Genomic DNA, 7,578 nt, shown 5'->3' on the forward strand with positions numbered 1-7,578 from the left:
TAACCAACTGACTGAGCCCACCCAGCCTCCCCACTTAGGTTACTTTTACTTAGGTACTTGGAATTAACTTGCTTCAGCGTGGAATATTATGGAATGTTAGCGGTCACCTTGCTGTTGGTGATGGAAAGTGGAGGGTGAACAGAATCAAGAACCAGACGTAGACTCTAGTCCTACCTCTACAACTGCTTAGCTCCGAGACTCTGGGCACATCATCTACCATTTTAAGAAAGCAGCTCCTGCCTCTGTAGAAGGAGGAAGAGTTGGGGAAAAGGAAATGTGCAGTTCCAGTGTTGTGTGGAAGGTAGCCTTTTTCCTACAGTCTTGAGATGATCTTCTCTTTGTTCTCAGGTAGGTAAGGATTGGTCACCAGATTTGCCCAAAGCAATAATCCCCAGAATGATTAAGTAGGGCCCCTCAAGGCTTCTGAGTTTATTTTAGTAACATGTATTGAAAACCTGATGACAATTATGACATCTTTACTGGGGCTTGGGGGGAATGTTACTCATATAAGCACAAAAGGCTGCACATAATCTCAGGGGACTGACACACCCCTAGAAACCCAAGTTAAAGACTCTTGAGCGAAAATGATGGAAAAGAGATCACAGAGAGCCTCAAATTCTTGGACTCAACTCTGGCTATTGTAAGCTTCTCGTTCGTTTTAGAACGAAGTAAAACAAAAGTGAAGGTTCGAATTAAAAAGTAACCTAGAAAAGTCTGTTCTAGAAAAACGAAAATTGTTTATGGCTGAGAAAGGCAGGCTAGAGAATAAGAAATCCTCTCTTAACAGACTCCCCAGGCCAAAGGAGGAATGGAAAATTAAAGACATTAATACTTCCCATAGCAAAAGAAGGAAAAACTGCAGGAAATGATTAGTAAGACTGCAACAGCAATTATAACCAAAGACAGGAAACTGAACCAGGGGGGCTTAGCTCATTAGTGAATTTGAATGCAAAACTACAGGGGAGTGTTTGGGCTTGGATGCCTCAAGAAGGCTTTCATCCTTCCACAGCAAGAGTACTCTGAGATCGTTTGAAGAGTCACAAGGCTCCATCATGCCTCTTCTTTTTGCCCTCCTCCTTTGGGAAAATGGAGAAATGATTCTGCCAGGTGAAGCGAGCATTTTTTTTTAAGTATCTTCCACTGTTTTCTTCTTCTTCTTCTCCTTTTTTAAAATATTTATCTTTGAGAGAGAGAGGAAGAGAGAGAGAGAGATGGAGTGCCAGTGGGGGAGGGGCAGAGAGAGAGGGAGACACAGAATCCGAAGCAGGCTCCAGGCTCTGAGCTGTCCACAGAGAGCCTGATGCGGGGCTTGAACTCACGAACCATGAGATCATGACCTGAGCCGAAGTCGGAGGTTTAATCAACTGAGCCACCCAGGTGCCCTAGGTGAGGATTTGTTGTTTGAACTTCTAGAACATTTTCGTTTGATGTTCATTTGGAAATCTAGACTAGATACTTTTATAGAGAACCTGCCCAAGACCTAGGGTAAAAACGTGTCTGATAGAGACCCACACTAAGGATAAAAGAGCCTGAGCCCAGGGGCCAGCAGGTTCCATGTTTGCTTTCACGTTTAATGATGTGTACTGCCCAGAGCTGGTGTGTCAAAGGTCAAAGGTAGCCAAGTACCCAGGGCAGGGGCTGTCACAGTCACAGGCAATACTGTCATTATCTGCGTGCAGTACTACAGCTGCATTTAGGGGCTCCCTTGGTCACTTGGCAAGGGGTATGGCATCAGATGCAGAAGGACAGAACCCACAGCGCTTAAGGACTCTGGGAGAAAAACTAAAATACAACAGCCTGCGTGTTGGCACCCAGAGCTGTGCTTTTGCTATCTAGAAGGTCGTCGAAGCAAGCAGCACCTGAGCGCGGTCTGAATCGTCTGGTAGTGGTGGATAGTGCCACGCAGGAACGCTTCCAGAGAGTTCCCGTGTCATCTCTGTTCCGTCCCCCAGTAACACCATTTCTGGATCAGATACAGCAGATCGGTCCATTTTAGGCAGCTCACTTGGAAGTTTTAGCACCTCTACATGGATATTGTAGTTAAGACCACCAGTGTTCACAAAGTTTCCATCCATTTCATTTGTTTTGAGTTTTCCACCAGTCACTGATAGGAGAAGCAATGGTGAGGCTGAGCAAAGTCTACCTAAACACGGCCCTATCTTCTCTCGAATTCCACATTTGCACATCCATCTGCCCACCCGAGCTCCACTTGAGTGTCTAATCAGGCATCACAAATGTAACAAATCTAAAACAGAACTATTTTTTTCATGTTTGCCTATTTATTTTTAAAGTGGGGCGAAGGGCAGAGAGAGAGGGAGAGAGTGAATGTCAAGCAGGCCCCACGCTGTCAGTGCAGAGCCTGATGCTGGGCTTGATCCCACCCACCATGAGATCACGACCTGAGCTGAAGTCAAGACCCTCAACCGACTGAGCCACCCAGGTGCCCCCAAACAGAACTCTTGATTCTCTCCCCAAACCTGCTCCTTCTCCAAGTGTTCCTAAGGGAAAAACTTGGAAGTGCCCTTGATTCCTCTTACTGCCTCCCGTGCCACATCCTATCCATGTTCCCTGACAAATTCTAGGCTCTACTTTTGGGATCTGGCCATCTTTCACGACCCCTTCTGCTACAGCAAAGTCCAGGCCACTGCTTCTCTCACCTGGAATAATGCAAGACCTCCCCTGGTCTACCTTGACTCTCTACACACCATTCTCCACATAGCAACAGTGATCCTTTGAATGCTAAGTTAGATCCTAACACCTCCTATTCAAAACCCTCCAAACATCCCATCTCTCTCTGGACTTAGTTGGTCCTTGCCATAGCCTGTGAGGCTGTGTTCCTCGCCGCCGTCCTGCCACCCTCTCCCTCAGCCCTTGCCCTCCAGGCTGCCAGCCTCCATGCTGTTGCCAGAGCACTCCAAGCTCACTCCTACCTCGGGACTTTTGCACATACTGTTTCCCCTGCCTGGAGAGCTCTTCCCAAATCCCTCAATACCTGCGAGGCTCACCTCCTCACCTTCCTTCGGGTCTCTGCTCAAGCATCATCTCATCAGAGATGCCTTTCCTACCACGCTGCCTAAAATAATAACACATTTTTGTCTCTCCCTTAACCTTCTTTGTTTTTTTTTCATGGCAATATCATTACCTAACATTACTGTATATCCTATGTTTTTAAAATTATTTATTTGAGTGAGAATTTTTGTCTTGTTTCCCCGCCATGTCCTAGGACCAAGAATGTGTCTGGCATAGAATAGACATTCAATAAATATTTTTTGAATTAATGTTACTGGGTATTCTGCCTAAGTGGCTGTATACTGGTAATACTTATTTTCTTTTATATAGTGAAATATCATACAAACAAAAGTACATACAATGCATATGTATGATTTAAAAAATAAGTGGATACCCATGTATTACCAAGAAGTATATCAACAGTATCTTCTGAAGTACCAAAATAGATTTCAGACCAAGTCAAGTCCAAATTCTTTCACATTATGAGTCAGTTAGGACTCTCTTTGATGTAAATATCAGAAAAGCTAACTTAAACTGGCTTAGACAATAAGGAGATTTATCATATAAAGCCTCATTAAGGAAGAAAAGAAAGAAAGAAGGAGAGAAAGAAAGAAAGAAAGAAAGAAAGAAAGAAAGAAAGAAAGAAAGAAAGAAAGAAAGAAAAAGATCCAGAGGTCAAGGGACCTTTAGGCAATGGTTATTCCAGTGCTTAGAAGATGTCATCAAACAGGGCACCTGGGTGGCTCAGTCGGTTAAGCCTCCAACTTCAGTTCAGGTCACGATCTTGCAGTTCATGAGTTCAAGCCCCACGTCGGGCTCTGTGCTGCCAGCTCGGAGCCTGGAGCCTGCTTCAGATTCTGTGTCTCCCTCTCTCTCTGCCCCTAACCCACTCACATTTTGTCTCTGTCTCTCTCAAAAATAAATAAACATTAAAAAAGAAGGTGGCACCAAAGAACTGTTTCAATCCTTCTCTCCATTCTGCCTTCATTGGGATCAACCTCATCCTAAAGCTAGCTCACTAATGGTGACAAGATAACTGCGGACAGATGCAGGCCACATGCTCTGTTCCATGTCTAAGAGAGAGCAGGTATGCCTTTATCAAGGCATCATAAGCTAGAGATGCTGAGAACACTCTGATTGGACCTTCTTGGGTCCATATATCACCTCTGGACCAATCACATGCCTAGGGGAATGCAACGTGCTGACTGGCTTAGCTATGCTCAAGGGCTCCAACCTCGGAGCCCCAGGTAGAAACATGTGGATCCTCCAGCAGAAATCAGGGGCTGTTGGAAAGGCAGTAATGCAAGCTGGGGTGGTATTCATGAATGTCTACTGTACCGCTGTTCGCCAAAGAGCCCCTGACACCTGGAGTTCAGAGCCAATTGTATTTAGTTGTAGACATAGTCTAACAAGCTCAGCATCTGCTCTCACAGCCCACGGCAAGGGGCAGAGACTCAAAATAGATAGACTAGCGAAAACAGGCAGTGGCACCAAGTAGACACACGATCCCTAAGAACATGATCATTTAGCCCTAAGGGGAAAAAAACCACAGTGGCTCATTGGTGACAGGACTGGATTACACCTCCTAATGCAACGGTAATATTATGATGACCCTACATCCAGTGGACAATGGCTAGGAAGAAAAAGGGATGTTTAACGGATTTTGAAGAGATTCTATCAAAACAGCGACTATTATAAGGTAGACACTCCAAGAGATAAGTTTCAGTCCTCCCAAATGAAGCCAACTAAGTGAGCTGCTGTTAGCTGTAATCATCAAAATTATAGTGAGAGGAGAGCCATCTTTTCAATGGGTTTAGGGAATTTCTACCTATTCCAGGCCTGTTATTAAAAGGAAATCGTAGCAGTTTAATGAGCAAAATGAGTGGTTGGGGTTTTGTTTTGTTTTGTTGTTTTGCAGGGGGGGAGGGGTTGTTATTGTTTTTGTTTTTCATAAAAAGAAAATAGTCCTTTTCAAACTCAAAAGCTAAAAGGGGGAACTTAAGCTTTGGCTCACTATCTTTCCCACTTCTAGTAAGAAGTATGTTGGGGGCGGCTGGTGGTTCAGCCCGTTAGACGTCCAGCTTTGGCACAGGTCATGATCTCACAGTTCATGAGTTCAAGCCACATACTGAGCTCGGTATTGGCAGTGTAGAGCCTGCTTGGGACTCTCTCTCTCTGCCCCATCCATGTGCTCTCTCTCTCTCTCTCTCAAATAAATAAATAAACTTTAAAAAATAATTTTAAAAAAGTATGTTGGAGGTAGATATTTACTTTATACTTACTGGGAACCTGAATTTATTTTAGCTTGAATGTCCCTGACTGCATTTTGAGCAAGGAGGCAGTGGGAAGCATGGCCCACAGGTTTGCACATGGAGAAATCAAGACATGAACTAATGAAATAACTCACCTCTGGGGCTCTGTGGGTCCACTCGATGGCAGAACTTCCAATGTTGGTCCAACTCTTATTTGTGTGAGGCTGCTGATTTTGTTTTCAAGTACTAAAAATAAAAAAGAGAGGAATCAAGATCTGAGACTAAAGAGGAGCCAGGACTCTACATGGGGACTCTGCATAGGGGATTTTATTCCATTTGAAAACTCACTGTGACGTCCCACAGTCCATAATCACTTTTTTTCTTTAAATCTTTTACTTCTTCCCTTAGGCAGACTTAATTAAGAGTAGAAATAGAGGCACATGGGTGGCTCAGTTGGTTCAGCGTCCGAATCATTGTTTCCTCTCAGGTCATGATCTCACAGTTCGTGGGTTTGAGCCCCATGTTGGGCAGTACAGAGCCTGCTTGGGATTCTCTCTCTCTCTCTCTCTCTCTCTCTCTCTCTCTCTCTCTCTGCCCAACCTGCTCATGCGCTCTCTTTCTTTCTCTCTCTCTCTCAAAATAAAATAAGTAAACTTAAAGAGAGTAGAAATAGCAGGCTGTTCCCCAAGTGATACAATCTGAGAGCCACTTGAGAAAGGTGTTCACTCTGCATTCTCCACCACCATTATGAAGTCCCACCAGTAGAGATTACTGGCACGGAGGTGGGAGGGACAAGGTATTTTTCCACTTTCAGGGGCCTCCTAATAAATGGTATATATTCCTGAGAGACCTGATAAGACCTCCAGCTGCAAGAAGCAAGCTGAGAAGGGTATGTGGAAGAGAAATGAAGGGAGCAGAGTTAGACCAGATGGTTACTTTTACCTTAATCCAGCCTTACCTACTATTGTCCTTAATCCCCCACCTTTTTGAGTCTCCCTAATCTGGAACCCTCCACCTAAACTGTCATTCCAGAGCACTGCAACCCTTGCCCTCCCTCTCTCCCAGGCCCTGTATGAGTCTGCTTGGAATGCCACAACAAGGTCCCACAGCCTGGGACGCTTAAATAACAAAAATTCACTTCTCAGCATTGTGGAGACTGAAGTCTGAGATCAAGGTGCGGACGGGGCTCGTTCCTTCTGAGGCCTCTTTCCTCGGCCACCTTCTCTTCGTATCTCCACAGGGCCTTCCCCCTTGTCTGGGTCCCGATCTCTTCTTCTTTTTTTTAATTTTTTTTAATGTTTATTTATTTTTGAGACAGAGAAAGACAGAGCGTGAACAGGGGAGGGTCAGAGAGAGGGACACACAGAATCTGAAGCAGGCTCCAGGCTCTGAGCTGTCAGCACAGAGCCTGACGTGGGGCTTGAACTCACAGAGTGTGAGATCATGACCTGAGCCGAAGTCGGATGCTTAACCGACTGAGCCACCCAGGCGCCCCTCCCGATCTCTTCTAATAAAGATAGCAGCCACAATGGATTAGGGGCCACCTTAATGAGCTCATTTTAACTTAATTACTCTGTTAACAGTGGTCTCCAAATTTGGGCACATTCTGAGGTACCAGGGGTTAGGGCTTCACACGTGAATTTGGGAAAACCCAAATCAGTCCACAACGATATCTGGCCTTAAAGAGTCCCCTCAGGGGCACCTGGGTGGCTCAGTCGGTTCAGCATCCAACTCTTGGTCTCAGCTCAGATCATGATCTTACAGTTTGTGAGTTCAAGCCCCACGTCGGGTTCTGTGCTACCGGTGGGAAGCCTGCTTGGGATTCTCTCTCTCTCCCTCTCTCTCTGCCCCTTCCCCACATGAACTCTCTCTAAAAATAAATAAACTTTAAAAAATAAATAAAGAGTCCCCTTAAAGTCTCTTGACTCCTTTTCTGAAATATTGACCCTGAATCCACTTCAAATTTACTGTAACAGGTTTCTTTGAGGCAGAATTTTCTAGTCTGAATGGCACCCCTCCCCACCTCCCCAGCCTCCCAAAAACATTAGGCAGGACACAGTATGTTTAAACTTGGAGGGCAACCTGCCTGCAACTTGTGAGTTTATTTGCTTGAACAACTGGGTTCCATGCGGGGTACCCTGAACTATCCCATGGGACAACTGTCTGGATTGGGCCTCTCTGGTGACAGGCACACTAGGATTTCTGAGGAGCTGTGGGCCCAGGCAGAGAGCTGCCTCCTGCTAGCAGCTGACCAGAAACGAGAGCAATTGAGAATTAAAGGGAAAAATTGCCCCAGCACCGAAATAAAAGCACAGGC

The sequence above is a fragment of the Acinonyx jubatus genome, chromosome B4, assembly GCF_027475565.1.
Source record: "Acinonyx jubatus isolate Ajub_Pintada_27869175 chromosome B4, VMU_Ajub_asm_v1.0, whole genome shotgun sequence".
In the NCBI taxonomy this organism is placed as follows: domain Eukaryota; kingdom Metazoa; phylum Chordata; class Mammalia; order Carnivora; family Felidae; genus Acinonyx; species Acinonyx jubatus.